The sequence below is a fragment of the Dermacentor albipictus genome, chromosome 2 (genome assembly GCF_038994185.2).
Source record: "Dermacentor albipictus isolate Rhodes 1998 colony chromosome 2, USDA_Dalb.pri_finalv2, whole genome shotgun sequence".
NCBI classification, from domain to species: Eukaryota; Metazoa; Arthropoda; class Arachnida; order Ixodida; family Ixodidae; genus Dermacentor; species Dermacentor albipictus.
The window spans coordinates 123,789,175-123,810,660 of record NC_091822.1 but is presented as its reverse complement, the minus strand read 5'-3'; the positions used below and the strand labels follow the sequence as shown (position 1 = coordinate 123,810,660).

At 46.8% G+C, this 21,486-nt stretch overlaps 1 protein-coding gene and 1 long non-coding RNA gene across 2 annotated transcripts in view; one reads left to right on the top strand and one right to left on the bottom strand.

Moving 5' to 3' along the window:
* Positions 1 to 150, bottom strand: part of LOC135910742 (3-hydroxyanthranilate 3,4-dioxygenase-like) — a 34,556-nt gene extending 34,406 nt beyond the window's left edge. The window contains exon 1 of the mRNA XM_065442812.2: positions 128 to 150. The gene's annotated coding sequence lies outside the window, so the exon portion shown is untranslated. The remainder of the gene's footprint in view (positions 1 to 127) is intronic.
* The window catches only part of LOC139056083 (uncharacterized), a 108,829-nt gene that overhangs the window by 21,586 nt on the left and 65,757 nt on the right, over positions 1 to 21,486 (top strand). The window lies entirely within an intron of this gene.

Sequence of the window (21,486 nt, the reverse complement as noted above, 5' to 3'; positions counted from 1 at the left end):
AGTTGTCCTGTCGTGGCGTGATCGTAATTTTAAGATACGCGCGTACGCCGTTAGTACAAGGCGTATAGAACGCAGCAGAAGGCGCGGCTGCCCCCGCATAGATCTCCGTAGTGGATCGTGCACTGACCTGCTGCATACGGGGGGCGCCGGAAACCTCGAACCGCAGGAGGAGAGGCGTCGCGTGCGCTCGCACGCCGATCACGTGGTACAATATCCCCCAGGGCACTGGAACATCCATTCACACTCACTCACTTGTAAATTGCACTCGGGCGTCACCTGTGTGTGAGTTCCAGCGCGAGCAATGGCAAGTCACCATGCATGCGTCCGGCAAAAGAGGCGGTCGTCTGCCACCGCAGGCAGCGGCAGCCGCACGCTGCAGCCTGTATACGACGGGACGGACAAACTGCCGATGTGCGAGGCCCTCCCGCGCAAACCTGCGTTTATCTCTTTCGTTTTTATTTACTTCGTTGCCTTTTTTTTAAAAAAATGGAGCTGTCTTAAGTCACCGCGGTGGCGGCGGAGAGATACGGACGACGACGTTCACCCGAGTGGACGTGACAGCACTGCGAAAAGAGGCGCCCGCGTCGCGCTTGTGTAGCGGTCCTCTGCCGGTTCTAAAAGCGAGAAGGCTACGCGTGTCTGCGTGTGCGTGCGTGCGTGCCCGCTGGGGCGTCGTCGAAATGCGCTTCTGTCTTGGTGCACGTAAAGAGGCCGATGCTTGTGGAAGAAGACGTGCAGGAATGTGTTAGGTTTAGGCCCGTAAGCGAAGGAAATAAAGCAACGACGAGAGAACAGACTAGCGGTACTAGTATATATATACATATATATATATTTATATATATATATATACATATATATATATATATATATATATATATATATATATATATATATATATATATATATATATATATATATATATATATATATGTATATATATATATATATATATATATATATATATCTTGGAGTAAAGGAAAAGAGAAGCGAAACACAAACGCACGTGCTGATAGTGGTTGTTCTCGGTATTTCTCTTTAGTTAGAAAAAAAATAATAAACGTACAAAAAACGTGGCCCACTGGTAATGTATATGGAACATTGACACTACTTCGGCTGGATTACGTGAAGAAGCTAACATTAGTTGTACAGTGACTCGATCGTATAATGTGCCAATTAAAAGGTAATCGTATACTTAGGTTCTTAAATAATTATTTCAGGACGCGTGTTGCGGTCACAGAAGTGTAGCCAGCCAACACTGTGCGACTATATGCAGAGGTTTTCACTTCACTTGAACCAAACATTACAAGATATGCAAATGTCACGCAGCTGGACGGAACCGAGGTAATGTTGTTTGCCGTCGCTTGGAGATACTGGAGTTACGAACGGCCTGCAAGGGTACCGACCTACATAATTTTCCCAGCCAGCCGCAGCTGCGGAGGTGGTGAGCTTCCCAGAAGTGACCTTGGAACCCTTCCCTACCTGCTGCAGCGCCTCGTTTTGTAGGGACGACGATGTGCTGCATCAACACCCCCTCGGCGCCGCTATGACTAAACGCGGTCGGCGGACCAAGTATTGTTAGTGGATTCGCCGTGGCCGCCACGGGTTGTTTGGAGCGGGGGAATTCCTGGAAAGATATATTTTGCAGCTACTGTCTCACGGGCGCCAGAAGTCGTCGGTAAATGGACAGACGCGGCGGCCACTGACTACGGGGTCAGTTCTTGGATCAAGAGGCGCCTGCTCGGGTCAAGACCCTTGTCTGCAAGAAACCCACTCACCTAGTGGCCCTTCCGCACGTAGAACCTGTGCGGAAGTGAGTGTGTAAACCCTCCCCCTCAAAAGCGGGTGGACGACAATGACTTTGGATGCTCCCCTTGGTCGAAGGTGGAACGGCCGTTTTCCCTCGCCTGGGGATCTAGGGAGGACAGAGTGTAGGAGCCGTTGGCGGCTCATCACGGTGCATTCCTCTTTCAGTCATGTTAGACTGATGAACTCTAACGTTCTCATGTACATACTGTAAATAAATCCCATATTCCTCGTTCTCGATGAGAAGAAGTCTCTCCTTTCAACTTAGAACGACAGAAAGCTGAGCCAGTTGGCAAGGATTCATTATGCAAGAAAAGGTGAGGCTTGCAGACAGGACACAAGAGAAGTGGACAACACGAACGCCGACTATCATCTGAAGGGAGCACTGACAAAACTCATCTGCACAAGCTCTGGAATGGTGTCACCACGTGTCAGTCGGTTACATCTGCCGGTCTACGTGAGAGATAACTGTTAAGGCACTTAATCTCTTCCTTATGTAAAGTAATAGAAGGCGGACTCACGCACGCACTTCCACCTTTATAGATATGCCATGCCTCTACCATAATACGCCTATCTTCATTCTTGTACCTGTGCAATACCGCGCATTCATCTAACTTAGACGTGCAGTTACAATCTTGGCAATGTAGGGAAAGATTAGAAGGCGATCCACTGGTTAACGACCTTTTATCTTCCATTAGCCTCCGATTGATACACCGCCCCGTTTGCCCTACGTAGAACTGTCCACAGCTAAAGGGAACTTTACAAACCCCACCCATACGACAATCAGTAAAACTGTTGCTCTTATTGTGCTTCACTGGACGAATATCTGTTCTTTTTTTGCTTTTTACCTGCTCCTTCTTCCTCTGCACGGCAGCGCCTAACTTGCCTAGTTTATTGGGAGCAGTGAAAGCAACATTAACATATCTACTTGCAACTTTTTAAGCCTATACTCATTCAGTGTCGCATAGGCTTAAAAAAGTCGGCGTTCGTGTTGTCCACTTCTCTTGTGTCCTGTCTGCACGCCTCACCTTTTCTTACACAATCTCCCTTCAACAACGTCCTCAGTGTGCGTAAGTTGGACAACGGCATGGGCCAGCTATCATCTATTTCATGCCCGACACCAACCATTACAATACTCAGTTTATCTTTTGCATTCCGTCTACAGTTACCAAACTAATCAACTTCTCAAATATTATAATTAGATGAAAAGTGTCAATGAGAAAATTGTAGTGCAATATAGAAAACTCCCGATACGGCTTTCTGTTAATACGTGCTACATAAAGGTGTTTTTTTCCGAGCGTGAAAGAAGCCCGCAAATACACGCAAAGTGCTTCGAGCGGCCAGTCGCGTGGCAATATTGCGCGTATTCGAACGCTCGTGATGAAAACCTGGCGAAGACGGTTTATTTCTCCTTCTTTTCTGGCTTTCTTTCAGTTTTTTTTTTACATTAGTACCATTGCAGTAGTATCTAACATTAGTACTTTATGCTGTGTTGCCTGCGGTACTACCTGTGGTGGACCGCGCGGTGAACAATGACATCGTATTTACTTTGGAAATGTACCACGTTGGTCGTGGTGCGAGGGAGTGCGCGACGGAAAAAAATGCGACAAGCTTCGCTTTTCGGAAATGGCACGCGTTCATTTGTGTGGTGCACTGCGCGATGAGGAGCTCGTCTCGCTTTCCAAAAAAACGTGGACGAGCTTTGCGCGTAGTGTGGGTCCAGTTGCAGCGATCAGGCGTCGACAGCTCTACAACTGCCCCAACGATGTCGTCACACACACACACACACACACACACACACACACACACACACACACACACACACACACACACACACACACACACACACACACACACACACACACACACACACACACACACACACACACACACACACACACACACACACACACACACACACACACACACACACACACACACACACACACACACACACACACACACACACACACACACACACACACACACACACACACACACACACACACACACACACACACACACACACACACACACACACACACACACACACACACACACACACACACACACACACACACACACACACACACACACACACACACACACACACACACACACACACACACACACACACACACACACACACACACACACACACACACACACACACACACACACACACACACACACACACACACACACACACACACACACACACACACACACACACACACACACACACACACACACACACACACACACACACACACACACACACACACACACACACACACACACACACACACACACACACACACACACACACACACACACACACACACACACACACACACACACACACACACACACACACACACACACACACACACACACACACACACACACACACACACACACACACACACACACACACACACACACACACACACACACACACACACACACACACACACACACACACACACACACACACACACACACACACACACACACACACACACACACACACACACACACACACACACACACACACACACACACACACACACACACACACACACACACACACACACACACACACACACACACACACACACACACACACACACACACACACACACACACACACACACACACACACACACACACACACACACGCACGCACGCACGCACGCACGCACGCACACATATATATATATATATATATATATATATATATATATATATATATATATATATATATATATATATATATATATATTGCTTAAATGATATTGCGCGACAAAAACGACACGGACGTGAAAGAAGACACACCAAGCGCTTGGTGTGTCGTCTTCTTTTTTATGTCGCGCAATATCATTTAAGCAATGGATTACCAACTTGCCCGGAATGCTGCTCTCATATATATATATATATATATATATATATATATATATATATATATATATATATATATATATATATATATATATATATATATATATATATATATATATATATATATATATATATATATATATATATGCAAGTTCAGTCTTGTGCCGAAAAATTTTTTTTCATTTCAGAAAGGTTATCTGCATTGGACATGCCGGAACGCTTCACCATGGGGAATGCAAGAAAGATAGAAAGAAAAAAAAACTTGCGGGATCTTTATATGAGCCAAAACTATACCGTCTAATTATGAGGCACATCGTGAAGGGAAAGTGGGAGCGGGTACGACTGTCGATTAATTTTGACACCTCTTGGGCTTTCTTTTTTAAACGTGCACCCAAGCCTACGTACAGGAGGAGCGCGTTTTCGCGTTTCGTCGCCGTCGAAGTGTGGTCACTGCGACGGGCATCGAACCCTCGACCTGGAGTTCGGCAACGCCATCGCCACGGGGCCACCGCGCGGTTGAGTAATGCAGGAAAGGTAACTCGCTCAAATGGCTGCGCTTAATCGCATATACGAGTATTCTTGGGAAAAATGGGCTTCCTTGCATGTTTGTTTGTTTGTTTGTTTGTTTGTTATACAGTGAAAGCTCGTTAATTCGAACTTCAATAATTCGAATTTATGGATAATTCGAACTGTACGATTTGGTCCGGCCAAGCTCCACAGAAGTCCATGTATAAAGAAGTCCGTTAATTCGAACACGAGAAGGTTCCCTCACGGATAATTCGAACTACGCTCGCCTGGCACACGGCCAGAGAAACGCGCCTACTGCCTACACACAAGGCTGTATTGCCTCCGAAACGGAGAGAACGGCGAGAGAAGGCAAAATCGGAAAAAAATCTAACCGACGCGGGGTCAGCCAGAAGGCAGCGGCGGCTGCCGCCTCTCCGTTGTACGTAACCTCCGAGACTTCTTGCCCGCTGCGAATCTCGGAGGCTTCGCAAATCTTGTACAGCTGCTAATGCTGTGCGGAGATGGCACGGCAAGCGCCAAAACACAGCGAATCAAGTACGTCGCAGCTGCGCTTGCAATCAAGAACCAACGAATCAGGGCCTTCGCCACCTTCACATGTTCAGCGTCTTTGTCTCGACAGTCTTCATCTGTTGTGCACCTCTGTTTTCAGCTTAGGAGGCATCGGCCGTCGCGATTCATTGTGATGGTGTTAAGCCTCGGCTAACGTTCGTTTCATTGGACATCGGTGGTGTGGCACAGTCGGACCCAGAGCTTCGACTCGAAGATGGCGTGTGCCGCGGGCACACGCCATCACTTTTTGACTCGCCAAATTTCTGACATGCCCTACTGCTTCTAAATCGCAGTGTACTGCCGCTCTCCTTCACTTTCGTTAGTTCGAACTTTCGTTAATTCAAACTGAAGCGGCTTTCCCTTGCGGTTCGAATTAACGAGCTTTTACTGTATTTACCTTTACGAGCACGATGTGTATTGCATGACGATGGCTGACAATTCTAGAAATTAGTTCCCACGCGTTGGCAGATACAGTGTATTATTCGACGAATGGTATACCTTCGTGTCGATGCAACGCAAATTTTTTTTGAAGTTCTTTGAAACTGAACAAACGTCTATATCCACTTACTGCGTCTATTTTTAAATACGTCAGGTTTAAATAGTATTGCTTTCGATAGTACTGCTTTCAATGTCAATTTATTTATTTAATATTACAAATAGATACATTAAGGAGTGAGGGATATGCAGAAGGAGGTCCCGAGGTCTAGAGCTGTAGGGCGTGACCTCGAGTTTGCTTTGAAACGTAAAAAAAATAATTATTGTTATAGCAGAGGGAAAAGTGTTGCATTCATTTTAGATGCAAAACTGGAAAGATGGGTCACAGTTAAGAGGAAGCATTAGCTCGGAGCAAACTCCGATGCCGCCTATTCAAACACATGTGAAACGTAGAAATATTCTTATGCAACGATACCTGGAGCGTTGTGATCGAAATTTGGTTCATTTAAGGGCGACGGTTACATTCAAGTTACTGTGAGAAGCGGAATCTTGATTGAGGGCCTAAAATGGGTCTAAAATATTGCCGAAAATTGGCATTTAAAAAAAAGAGAACTGAATCACGAAGCTTACAAATGTGTACCCTTGTAGCAAAAACAGATATCGTTCTCTTAACAGTATCCGTTAGAGCATCTAAGGGGGACAAATTTGATTTATCAATTTACAGCTTACGTGAATCTCTTACAAAGTTTGCGAAGGTTTTTCAAAAGTCCTGCTCACGAACTAGTTGTATATTTCAGAGCGCTTTGCAATACACCAATTTTATTCGCTTTGGATTTATCATTAGGTTCAGCTTACGAAATTGTGATATAGTTTTTCATCCTTGAATTCAAGTTTTAAGCTCTATAGTTTCGTTTTTCGAGATTTTGCAACTTTGTAATACATTGACGGCCAAAATGAAGAATCTACTTGTAACAGACACTATAGGGTGTAACTTTTATTGCAATAGCAATTATGTGGACACAGCAAGCGAATTTATGCCATCGGCATCGCAGTGAGGTTCATATGTTTAGGTATCCGCATTCTACATGCCGTGTTATATAGTATGGGCTATATGCGGGTAAGATTGTCACATTATTATATCATTATAGTTTCTCATGCCGAGTCTTACATTCTTGACAAAATTATTCCTCAGAATTTTTACAATGACAACCCACAAATAAATGTCATGAAACAAAACGTCGACAGCGCGTGCCTTTTATCTTAAATCTTATCACACTTAAATGTTCGAAACAATAACAGAATTCCAATCAGAAAAAAAGATGTAATTTTATTGACGCGGCTGTGCACCACCTCTGGGATTGACCCAGGAAGGAGATATGAAACATACCCGATACGGAAACGTGGAGGTAAATTCGCTAGGAAAAACGCTGTCTTTATTTAATAAACATAGATTGCCCGATATTGCGGGATTCAAAAAGAGGACACCTACCACAGCAGCTCGCTTTTTTTTACCCAGTCGGCGTACGTTTACTTAATTTCATACTGCCAGTGTACACCTATACGAGTCTTATATTTCGTGTAATATCCTAACACGTTGCTATCGCATTCATTGCTCCGCCTTTATGGCGAAACTTTCGCGTATTTATTTTTTCTTTTAATGCGACAAACCTGATCGAATTTGGCGCATTGGTTTCCGAGAAAAATGTTTTTGCCGTTACGCGTGTTTAGATGAGAGCAGCGCCGGTGATAAAGCTTCCTCAGAGCTTCCTTTCGATTACAAGTCATCAGGGTCACCCGGCAAGAAAGTTGGGACGTCGTTTAGATAAGTGGATGGCTCGCATCATAATTTGCTTACGGTGGGAGGCCTGTTCGTCTAGCCGCGCACTGATAGTCTCGCCTTAACGACACACCTCTGAGATAGCCACGAGAAACTGCTGACGTATACGAGTATATGTACCGAGTGTTCCAGCGAATGGTTTTAAGCAAAAAAAAAAATGTTGTTCGCTAGAAAAAGATCATTTTTTCTGCGACACCTTGCTCGTGTCGGCGGACGCCGGAATTCGGTCAGCAATCTCCGATTATTCATCTAATGCGCTGATATATAATCATTACCTAACATTTGTTTAATCATATGTTTATCCACTTAGTCACGAATAATGACCGACTGTTGTTAAGTGCTTCGTAAATTACATTAGCTTTCTGTCTTTTGTTTGTTTGTTTACCGCTGCCGCGCTAAATGTGTATCTTCTCTTGCTCCCAGAACAAGCGAATAATTACTTTCTAATATGACCATAATATGACATAACTTTATATGTCATATTATATATATATATATATATATATATATTGTACTGTAAAATAGGGAGCAGTGGGGCTGTGGCTCGGAGAGAGACAACGACGACGAGAAAGAACAACCTTGTTTCGGTGCTCGGTCGGCTACTCTACCTCTCGCTGCTCCAACGTTCTAGTCGCGAACGCTTAGTGCTCAAAGTGCTTCGCGACATTTGGTGGAAGGTGCTGGACTTATTGCCACCCTGGAACTCCGAAGCCGGACGATCCCTGTCACATCTCCCATGCCTGAGGAGACTAGTCCTACCACGCCACCCCTGGCGCCGCCTCCAGTCGTCTGTCCTGGTGCGCCTCGCCAACGGGATCCTCCCATATTCAATGGCACTGACGATCATGACGTAGAGGACTGGCTGTCATCATACACCCGAGTAAGTGCGCACAACAAATGGTCTGAAGCTGACAAGCTTGGCTACGTCCCGTTCTACCTTTCCGGGGTCGCCCATCTCTGGTTCCGCAACCATGAGGCTGACTTTTCCACATGGTCAGCATTCCGAACGGCACTTCAAGAAGTATTCGGTCGCCCTGCTGTGCGCAGACTTCGGGCTGAACAACAGCTTCGCTGTCGTGCCCAACAAAAGGGCGAAACTTTTACGAGCTACATTGAAGATGTAGTTGACATCTGCCGGCGTGTAGACCCAGATATGACCGAAGCTGCTAAGGTCAGGAACATCTTGAAAGGCATAGACGATGACGCCTTCCAAATGCTCTTGGCAAGGAATCCTCAGACGGTCAACGACATCATAACGCTTTGCCAGAGCTATGAGGAGCTGCGCAAACAACGGCTTTCTACTCGCCAAGCACTCGCTCCAGACGTCGCGCTTGCAGCTCTGAGTGATGGTCTCACTTCTACTCCTTGCAGTTCCGCATTTTTCGACAGAATCAAGCAATTTGTACGAGAAGAAGTGGCACGCCAACTCTCTCTTCTGCCAGCCGCTCCAGCCCCAGAGCCGCGCTTGTCTCCCGATCTCCGTCACATGATACAAGAACAAGTCGCTACCGCAGTACCACTTGCTCCTCAACCACCTCCTACGCCTGTACCACTTACGTACGCTGCCGTTGTCGCTACTCCAAGGCCTCCTTCTGCAGATCATCAATCCAGACTTACCAGCGGCTTTCCCTCACCTCCGCAAGCAGCTGCAACATATTCTGCCCCCCCAAGCAGCTACTGGCCGCCACAGCAGCCAGTGCGCCCACCTCGGCAGTATTTCCAACCATCTCCGCCGGCTGTTCTCAATCCCTGGCGCACCCATGACAATCGGCCTATATGTTACTCGTGCGGCCTACCTGGGCATGTCGCACGGCTTTGCCGCCGACGTGGATGGTATCCTTCTGATTCTCCGAGGGCACGCAGTAACGGTTTCGACTTTCCGTCCCGTTCTGCTACTGCCGCTCAGCCCTTCGAAGCCTCGCCTCCTCCTTCCCGACCCTTCAATACCCGTCGGTCTCCGTCTCCCCGTCGGCGTTCTCTGTCGCCGCTTGTCCGTCGTCCTGAAGCTCTCCGAGAGGAAAACTAAGGACCGCAGTTCCGGAGGCAAGAACTGCGATCTCAGCGAACTCCTCAAGACCTCATTTATTTCCTGCGAACGTCCTTGAAGTTTATGCAGAAGACATTGCCGTTCATGCGCTTGTAGACACGGGAGCAGCAATATCAGTGATTTCGGATCAGCTTCGTCTTACCCTTAGAAAAGTCGCGACGCCATATTCTGCCATTTCCTTACGTACAGCAAGCGCTGCGCCGATTGAACCCTTAGGGAAGTGTACCGTGCGTGTTGTTATAAGCGGCGCTTTATACCATGTTGAGTTCGTTGTTCTGCCTCGCTGTTCCCATGCCATGATTTTAGGATGGGACTTTCTGTCCTCTCATCATGCCGTTATAGATTGTGCCCGTGCTGAACTCGCGCTGTCGCCATTCGGCACCAACGTTTTTGAAGATACTGATGACACTTCCCGTCGTGTGTTCGTCACTACCGACATCGAGCTTCCTCCATACTCTGCCGCACTTGTACCCGTTTCCTGCGTTGGGTTTTCCGACTCCACAGTTCTTTTCACACCGTCTAAGCTTGTTGCTCGCCGCCATCCTTTCTTGCTTCCTTTTGCCCTTCTTGCCATTCGACAAGGTTCGAGCGCACTTTATGTATCGAACATGTTTCCTTGCCCTGCTAGGCTGCTCCACAATGAGTGTCTTGGTTATGCCGACGAAATCGAACCAAGCTTCCTTTACGATGTGCCTGACGACCCGGCTTCTCCTCCTGTTGACGCTCTGGCCCTTCAAGTTTCTCCTCCCACGCCGCCGTGTGACCCAACATTTTACCAGAGTATTGATCCCAACCTCACTCCAGCGCAGCACGCCCAGATCGTCCATCTTCTAGACCGCTTTCGCACGTCATTCGACCTACAACAATCTCGCTTAGGCCGTACTTCCACTGTTGTCCATCACATCGACACCGGCAACCATGCACCTCTACGCCACAGGCCGTATCGTGTATCCGCCACGGAGCGTAGCGTGATCGCTGAGCAAGTTGCAGACATGCTCAAACGCGGTGTCATACAACCTTCACACAGTCCCTGGGCTTCCCCTGTAGTGCTGGTAAAAAAGAAGGACGGCACAATTCGCTTTTGCGTGGACTACCGGCGACTTAATAAGATCACACGCAAGGACGTTTATCCACTACCCCGTATTGACGACGCGCTAGACTGCCTCCAAGGCGCTGAATTCTACTCCTCCTTAGACTTACGATCCGGGTACTGGCAAGTGCCAGTGGCTGAGTCAGACCGTCCGAAAACAGCCTTCATCACACCTGACGGTTTATTTGAATTCGCCGTGATGCCATTTGGCCTGTGTAATGCGCCTGCCACATTTGAAAGAATGATGGACAACATCTTGCGCGGCCTCAAATGGCAGATATGTCTGTGTTATCTGGACGACATCGTTATCTTTTCACCGGACTTTCCTTCCCACTTACTTCGGCTTGAACGCGTCCTACAGTGCATCGCCGATGCTGGCCTCCAGCTTAACTTGAAGAAGTGTCACTTCGCTGCCCGGCAGCTGGTCATCCTCGGCCATGTCGTGTCGAAAGAAGGTGTACTCCCTGATCCGGCGAAACTACAAGCTGTTGCCCAGTTTCCCCGACCAACAACTTTGAAAGAACTGCGCAGCTTCATTGGATTAGCGTCATACTTTCGCCGTTTCATCCGCAATTTTGCCACTATAATAGCGCCTTTAACGCAGCTTCTTCGTGTTGGCCCCAACCTTTCAACCTGGTCACCGGATTGCGATGCCGCCTTCACAAAGCTGCGTCGTCTCTTGACGTCACCGCCAATCCTGCGCCATTTCGACCCCAGTGCTCCAACTGAAATACACACGGATGCCAGTGGCGTTGGCCTTGGGGCCGTTCTCGCTCAGAGAAAGGCTGGCTTCGATGAGTACGTCGTTGCCTTCGCCAGTCGTGCACTCACTAAACCTGAATCGAACTATTCTGTCACAGAAAAGGAATGCCTCGCTATAATTTGGGCCATAACCAAATTCCGTCCGTATCTTTATGGCCGCCCGTTTGACGTCATAACTGATCACCATTCACTGTGCTGGCTGTCATCCTTAAAAGAACCGTCCGGTCGTCTTGCTCGATGGGCCCTTCGACTGCAGGAGTACGACATTCGCGTGCTGTATCGTTCTGGCCGAAAACACTCGGATGCGGATGCCTTGTCTCGTTCGCCACTAACAGCCGAAGCTAGCTTCCCGAAGGCCTCATTGTCCGAGTCTTCCCTTGCTGCCACGGACATTCTTCTGGAGCAGAAGAAAGACCCATGGATTGTGTCCATGCTGCGTTTTTTGTCCAGCCCATCGACACCCACTAACAATCGCGCATTACGTCGCCAAGCACATCACTTCTCCATTCGCGACGGGCTCCTGTACCGTCGCAACTACCTCCCGGACGGCCGCAAATGGTTGCTTGTCATCCCGCGCCACCTGCGTTCGGATATTTGCGCAGCGTTCCACGACGCTCCCCAGTGTGCGCATGCGGGGGTACTGAAGACATACGCGCGTCTACGCCTTCGTTACTACTGGCGGGGGATGTATCGATTCATACATCATTATGTCCGCTCCTGTCTGGTTTGCCAACGCCGTAAAGATCCCCCTCGTCGTTCAACCGCTCCATTGCAGCCTTTGCCTTGCCCAGCACGTGCTTTTGATCGAGTAGGCATCGACATTTATGGACCTCTGCCAACCACATCAGATGGCAATCGCTGGGTAATCGTGGCCATCGACCATCTTACGCGCTATGCGGAAACTTCCCCTTTGTCCAGCGCTTCTGCACGTGACGTCGCCTGGTTTCTCCTGCGCAACATCATCCTTCGCCATGGAGCTCCCAGGGAATTACTCAGTGACAGAGGCCGCGTCTTCCTCTCCGACGTCATCGAAGCTCTCCTCAAAGAATGCCGCATCATTCATCGCACCACTACTGCGTATCATCCGCAGACTAATGGCATGACCGAGCGCTTTAATCGCACTCTTGGTGACATGCTGTCCATGTACGTTGCATCCGACCAAACCAAATGGGACCATGTTCTACCTTTTCTGACCTACGCATACAACACCGCCACGCAGACTACCACGGGATTTTCGCCCTTCTTTCTCCTGTACGGACGCGAACCTTTTTCCACAATGGATACTATCCTTCCGTACCGCCCTGACTCCACGGAAACAACTACCCTATCTGAAGCTGCTGCACACGCAGAAGAGTGTCGCAAGCTTGGCCGTATATTTACGTCCGAAGACCAGCAACGCCAGAAGCACCATCGAGAAAGTTCCAATGCTCCTGTAGCCTATGCTCCTGGCTCACTAGTGTGGCTTTGGGTTCCAGCCTCTCCCACTGGCCTGTCCCCGAAACTCGCGTCGAAGTACCAAGGCCCATACCGCGTGATCAAACAAACGTCTCCAGTCAACTATATTGTGGAACCCCTCGAGCTACCTTTGGATCATCGCCGTCGTGGACGCGAAATTGTGCATGCCCAGCGTCTCAAGCCCTACTATGATCCGCCTGTGCTGTCCTACCCGTAGGTCGCCGGGACGGCTCCCTTCTCCGCGGGGGAGATAACTGTACTGTAAAATAGGGAGCAGTGGGGCTGTGGCTCGGAGAGAGACAACGACGACGAGAAAGAACAACCTTGTTTCGGTGCTCGGTCGGCTACTCTACCTCTCGCTGCTCCAACGTTCTAGTCGCGAACGCTTAGTGCTCAAAGTGCTTCGCGACAATATATATATATATATATATATATATATATATATATATATGAAAAGCTTAAATGCTTTTTTATATGGCGTTTAATTATGTAACCATGGAAACAAGACTGTATTCCAGAACACTGCAGTTTTTCCGGTAATATTGGGCTTACCACGCATTATTTTCAATACGTTCGCCAGCAGTGGAAGCAAGCCGCAATAAAGTATGGAAATATTATGGTTCGCACTACAAGATAAGGGACGTTTACGGCGAACACAGGCGAATGATGCTCAAGCTTCGTCAAAAACGTGATACGTAAGTTATTAAAGAAGAAAACGGTTCACATCATAAAATTATAGAACGGTTCTAATAGGTAAATTTCGTAACTGAATTCAAGAGAAAAAATGCCGAGGTTTTTTCCCGAAGGGCGGAGCATCGATTGCGACATCAAATTATTAGGCAGCTGCACGGGGTGAGGATAGTAGTTTTGTCGGCAGTAAAGCTGGTAAACATTCGCCTACTAACTAAATTAACAAGCGTGGTGTCACGCGCGCACAGACAAACATGAACTCATCTCTCTCTACGACCGCGCACGCGTTTGCTGTCAAAATGCCGGTGTGAGGAAGAGCGGCAGCGACAGCGAGCGAATTGGCCTTCGTGCGTCGTCTCGCTTCAATGCGAACTAAGCGGCGAGAACACAGCGCGCGCGAACCATCAGCGTGCGGTGCGCCTAAAGACTCACTACCCATCGCAGATTGCTTTCAGGATAGGGCCCGCGCCATACGCAGACGCCGCCGGAGTAGAACCCCCCTTCCACCCCCACCCCCACACCCCTGCTGCATAGCGCGAGATGGAAGACGGCGTGCTTCCTCCCCACCTGCCTCCCTTGCGCGCGTGATATCGAGCCACCGTCCTCTGCTCAACCTTGCATGCTTTTACTCGCACCCCAAGCATACGGCCCGAAGCCTTAGCACTATCATACTTAAAGTTCATTCATTCATTCATTCATTCATTCATTCATTCATTCATTCATTCATTCATTCATTCATTCATTCAAGGTACCTTCAAAGACCCTCATTACGAGGGTATTACATTGGGGGCGGGGGGGGGGGGGGAGGACATCTCGGCGACGGTGCCAATGATTGCGAAAATGCTCCTGAAGTTTCCCTATACTTGCCACCGCAATAAAAGAAATGATAGCTGACTTGTGCGCCCTTGCAGTTAGACAACAACCTATTTCCAGCGAAGTTGTTTCTCTCGTGCAGTTGCAAGAAGAATTTCAGTTACCTGTATTTAAATAATATAGTTTAGAACGTTATCCGTATATGACTGGCCGGCTTGAAACCTTGCCTGCACATAAAATTTTCGAGGACTTGTAAAAGAATTTTATCGAAGGCGGTGATTCATACACACGCATTCATTTCGCCAAAACATTGGCCATAATATCCTTCCCTCCCGCCAATTTTTCGCTAAATCTGATCTCGGTTGCGTTCATACCTTTCCCAGAGCAGCCGGATAAAATCTGCGTTGTTCGTCAAAGATTCTTATAACGCTCCGGATGGCTTGCATGCGTAATTTACTCCTAAGGCTCTTTTTAGCCCACACACGGCGCCTACATATTACTCGGAACCTGCTCCTAATTAAAGAAAAAAATGTGTACGAGGTGCCTTGTTTTGTTCACTGGGAGCACTGGAGAAAGCTAAAGCGTACGAATCACGTATAATGCACCATATAAGAGACAGAGAATCGTATAGTTCTCCATTTATTTTACAATGCTTCTAATAAAGCTAGGAACGCTTAAGTTTCGTCACACATTCTAATGAAAATGATTTTCATAACCACCATATATAGAGCAGGCGTATAACGCAGACGTATCTCGTGACATCTCGAAGCAGAGGTTATAACGGCGGTATATGGCACTTGCGAACATTTGTTTAATTTTTTGTCAGAGGCTCTATTTTATCCACGCACGTTTAACTTTGCGCACACATTTGCCATATAGCGTTAACCCCATGTTCCGTCGATTTTCGTGCCAGCGGCATTCGTTGTTATGCCAGGGCAGCGGGCTTAAATATGGCTCCGCTCTTAACACGCTCAAGATGCTTTGGGGCATTTGCACGCGTAAGTTAATTTGCGCAGAGTTCATCACCCCGAATGTTTTAAACACACACACACACACACACACACACACACACACACACACACACACACACACACACACACACACACACACACACGCACACGCACACGCACACACACACACACACACACACACACACGCACACGCACACGCACACGCACACACACACACACACACGCACGCACGCACGCACGCACGCACACACACACACACACACACACACACATATATATATGCGAATATTGAAATTTTCGAATACGAATCGCATACGAATAAGGCGAAAAACTGTCTTCGAATATCGAATCGAATATCGAATATATGTGTAGTATTAAAATATTGCAAAACGAGGTAACAATAGCTTTATTACCCTTTTAAAAATAATATTGCATTTTACGAGGCTGCTTGAGGTTAAAGAGGCACTCATTATAGGTAATGCACTCAGGTAATGTCAGGTAATGCTCAGTCAGGTAAACGCTTGTTACAGATTATCGCGAAGGAAAATTGACTGCTCAACATGTTCAGAAAGTAAGGGCTCTCTATGCACTGTGACAACATTTGTCCAGGTAACATTTTCTAGGTGCATATCTTATTGCGCATACTTACAAAGCCCGAAAGTACATCATATATTGTTATGAAAGAGCCCTGGAATAAAGCTTGGTAAAAAAAATGAAACTGATCATGTCTCACGGGCCTGATGCAGATAGACTGGAACAGAGCGTACACATTCATAGTAAGGTTCGTTACAGATCACAGTGCTGTAACGCTGTGTCGTCGTTTTGTACATTCTTTTGTCCCCGTTTTGTGTTGCGCTGTAACGAACCTTACTATGAATCCAAACAAACTGGCCCAACTTGCCATCTTGATGCAGAGCATACAGATAATGAGCGGATCATGTGAAGCTCTCAGTGAATAAACATGTTTTTAGGATAATGTGGAGCAAGCATATAATTCCTTAATTGCTAAATCATTCACAGTCTGTCCGAATATTCGCCGTTTCGACCATTATTCGGCCGTCCTCGACTATTCGGGAATTTACGAATATGCATTTCTCGAATCGAATGCGCTTCGAATAAAGGAATTATTCGATTCGTATTCGAAATTTCGAGTATTCGCACACCCCTTATATATATATATATATATATATATATATATATATATATGTATATATATATATATTTTATCGACTACACCAGAAAGAGAGAGATAAAGAGGACAGGCAGGGATGTTAATCAGATATCAATCTCCGGTTTGCTACCCTACACTGGGGATGGGAGAAAGCTACTAACTATACGAACCTCGTATCACGCACAAAAGTAGGGAGGTAAACCTGGGATCAGTGATTATTTGCGACGCTTTTAATTAAGCCAGGAATGTGAAAGTTTCGCCGCACGTTGCAACTGACATTCCCACTATTTTCGACTAACTGGTAGCTGGTGTCTTGTACAGTTTATTTAGGACTCTGGGAAACATTTGCAGAAAACGGCAGTGCTATATGACACTCTGGAACACTTGAATGAGCAACTTTCTATAAAGGCTGTAATTAACCTGCATATATAGATTAAACGTTTATCGTTCGTCGCTCACTGCATGCTGCCTATAGTTAGACGAAGTGAGCAGCACGCGGTGCAGCTCAAAAGGACATAGATGGCCTTGGTTTTGTGACGGCGACATAAAGCTCCACTTTCCGACTCGCTCATTTCATGGTGCTCATTCCTACCTCTTTCCGAGTTCTTGTGCGAGTGGATGCGCGTGCGTTTTGTTTTTGTATTTTCTCTCCGTCTTTGATCTCTTCTAACGTATCAGACCTGCAGCAGCATGCCGAACCTTCTCTTCCGTTGACCCCCCACCTATCATTTATATTTCTCTCACGCGCGCGTAGGCATTTTTCGCTGCTGGTTCATATTACAGGTTTATTGTGATACATTTTTGTAACATGCTAATTATGTATGCTCGGTGGGTGGGCATTGTGGTGTAAATAGAGTATGATGCCAGTATTAGCGTTCAGTAAACTATGGCATTTTTCGCTGCTGGTTCATATTACGGGTTTCTTGTGATACATTTTTGTAACATGCTAATTATGTATGCTCGGTGGGTGGGCTTTGTGGTGTAAATAGAGTATGATGCCAGTATTAGCGTTCAATAAACTATTGTCTGCTATTGTCCTGGGCGCCGTCTGTCATAAAGCATCACCGACATTGTAAGCAGTTTCGCTCGCGGGACGCAAATACCAAATATCTTCGCTGCAATGGTAATGACGTTTATTTGCTCACGGAGCCACATTTGCAAAGGTGTAGTAGGTACTTGCCTCTTTGCAAGTCCACATAAGCTTCCTCGGTTATTATCACCAATTTTTCCTTGCCATATTGTTAGCGCATTCATAATTTTAAAGACCACCAAGCCAAGATAAGAAGCCATGGTGGCGGCACTTGCCTTTTATTGTAATGTTTTCAGCTCCAGCTCAAGAATCTATAAACCGAAATTCTGCACCCTTCATTGCGCGCCGTTTGTACTATAGATAGCGGGCAACATAAAGAACGGCGTCTTTAGGCAGCTAATATGGAGGTCGGTTGGTGTACGCTGGGTTCGACTTATAAAATCAGCAGCCCTGTCGCTATGCGAACGGATGTTTGGTTCATACTCTCAATTTTGTGAAGCTGGGTTGGCGTTGTCGGCAGAAAAGGTCAGCCTTAGAGGTCACAGAGGCCATAGAACCTTGAGCGAACCAGCGCTTGTGCGAGACTCTTAATTTTGTCTACGGACTGGCCGCAGGTACTGCTCGTCAGCTTTCGCAGCACCCGTGTTGTTTGTTTGGTTGTGTGCAGTGTTTTGTCGATCCACTGGGTGAACTTGGCGTTTTGGTGGTATACAATACCTCTTGAACCTTGATGTCGTCTTTGCGCTGGAAGTTCGTGTTTCGAATGGAGAGGTGAGTGTTATTTCAAATAAATTGCTGCTTTCTGTAGCTTGTACGTTTTGAGAACCACTACAAACTTGTCCTTTCTTTTGGGGGATGGGGGGGGGGCAAATTTGGAGACCCCGTTTGTCAAGAAAACTTGTGATAACATCTAGTCCTCGCTGAAGCTGATTTTCAGCAGTGAGCTTGTGGACTGCAAAAGAGAGGGTGCTACCGGCTTCAGGAAGGAAGGAAGGAAGGAAGGAAGGAAGATAAGTTTGCCAGATTTCTTTAGCTTGTTATAATACACGTGGGAAGGAGGATGGCGAAGTGAAGGAGAGAGAGAGAATGCATTATGGTCTAGACCATTCAGATGAACTAAGCAAGGTGCAAGGTATCTATAGTAGAGCACTCAAGTCCGTCGCCTTCGTGTACTGTAGAAGCGCTCTTGTGGCTTTCTGGGATGACGAGATGTGAGATCAGGCGCCCAAGACCTTTGCTTCTGTAAAAGGCCTATAGTGCAGTCTATTCAAGGCACACTGCAGAGTCTGGCGTTGTTTATCAAAGCAGGAACAGCTGCACAGGAGATGATCGATGGTCCCTTCACACCTGCACTTAGTGCAATTATGGGTGAGTGAGCCATTCCAATGTGATAGCTGCACAAGTTAGTGAAGGCTACTCCGACACACAGCTGGCACAGCGGTGTTCCGAAGCGTCGTGAAATATTTTTTGGTATAACTGCAGTTGTGACAGTGGACCGGTGGTTGGAGTTCTACGGAGTATTCAAGTGATTCAACGTGATGTCACGCGCGAGATGGCCAAGCTCTATTGCAGCGTGTCTACTCTTGATAAAAGTATGAGGAGCGTCGGTGCTACAGTGACGTCATCAGCGACGTGTTTACCAACGATGCCACAATGCCCCTGCAGCGCCTCTGAAAGATTACGCCATGTACTCTAACACCAACGCAATGGCAAATTTCATTGGTCTGGGGCATAAATTGGTCATAATTTCCACATCGTAAACTTCGCGCGCATTCAAGGGTTAATTTAGAGTGGGAAAATATTGCCCATTTGCAAGATGGTTCTTTTTCAGCATATCCAACTGCGGTACGAAGAGCTGCGACAAAGCCATACTATGACCATACAACGCCACCTGTGATTTGCCGCAAGACAGAAATGGCCTCATTCATGATGCGCGTAGAAAGCAAAGTGGGGCATTGTACGGCAAGAAAAAACATCATTCTCCGACATACGCTGCAGTGCCAAGAAAATAAAATGCGAGTTCGCGTTTTGGACCTTGGTGTCGGTTAAACGTGCAGTGCCTTTTATCAAAGGAGCGGTTGTCTGTAATAGACGAACGAGTATTGGAATAAATAAGCTGCTCAGCTTTAAAAGTTATTTTTAGGTCCCATGCGAATGTGCTATCGTCAGATGCCAGCGCGGTTGAGCTTGGATTAAGTGCGTGTGCTTTCTTTCCCTTTTAATTTAGCCGTACTGCCGTAGTTCTTGACGAAGATTTCGACGCTGGTGTCGTAGATTTTTTTCATGTGTCTAAACAACGTGAAATATAACGGTTGCGTGCAGTGCGTTTGGTAAAAAAAACGTATGTTTACATTAATTTGATAAATGTAAGGCCGTTCACAGGTAGAAATTCGGTCAAAGGTGTAGCTGGCAAATGAGTAGCAGTTGATGTGTTAGGCGCTTTGCTCTTTATATTGTATATTAATGATATTGTTGATGTTGTTCGCCTTGGTGTAGAGATAAGATTGGTGATGATAGTGTTTTGTTTAGAGAAATTAGTTCCACTAACGATTACAAAGATCTCAACACTAGTCTGGACAATATACATCAATGGCGTGTAAAATGGGGAGTGGGCCTTAACACGAGCAAATGTGTCTGCCTTCCAGTAACGCGCGGAAAAAATCCGCTGTCATATATGTTGTGGCTTCGACGGGGCGGCCGGACGGAGGATTTACGGCATGAGGCCTAAACAGCCGGGGCGCGCAGCGCCGCAAGAAAGAGCCGGACTGCTTTGGTAGAGGACCAGACAAAGAATGTTCTTTTATTTCTGCGAGGGGAAACAGGAGGCAACACACAACGTTTGGCGCTGAGTGGCGCCCTGACGTAAAGGACCGAAAACCGAAACCAGAAGCCAACACAGGATACCACAATATAGCTACATATTAGGGTCTTCACCATTACAAGAAGTAAGTTGCTATAGATATCTCGGTGTAACACTCACTTCAAACCTGTCTTGGAATCTTCATATTGATAATGTTTGTTCATCCGCCGTCCGCAAGATTTGTGCCCTTAAATATAAACTTAAAACTGCTTATATAAAACTATATAAACTTAAAAATATAAACTTAAAAGAAATCAACAGAGTGTGGGAAACGGGAGAAGTACCAGAGGTGTGGAAAGAGGCCTCGGTCATACTTATACCGAAACCCGGTAAACCACTTGCGGCGGAGAACATGCGGCCAATATCGCTCACCTCGTGCGTAGGCAAGACGGCCGAACATGCCATACATAACCGAGTATCCCGATACATAGAGAGAGAGGGCCTTTTCCCACATAACATGGTGAGCTTCAGACCGGGCCTCTCCACACAGGACGTAATGTTGCTACTCAAAAAGCATATAATTGACGGCATGACCAGAGACACC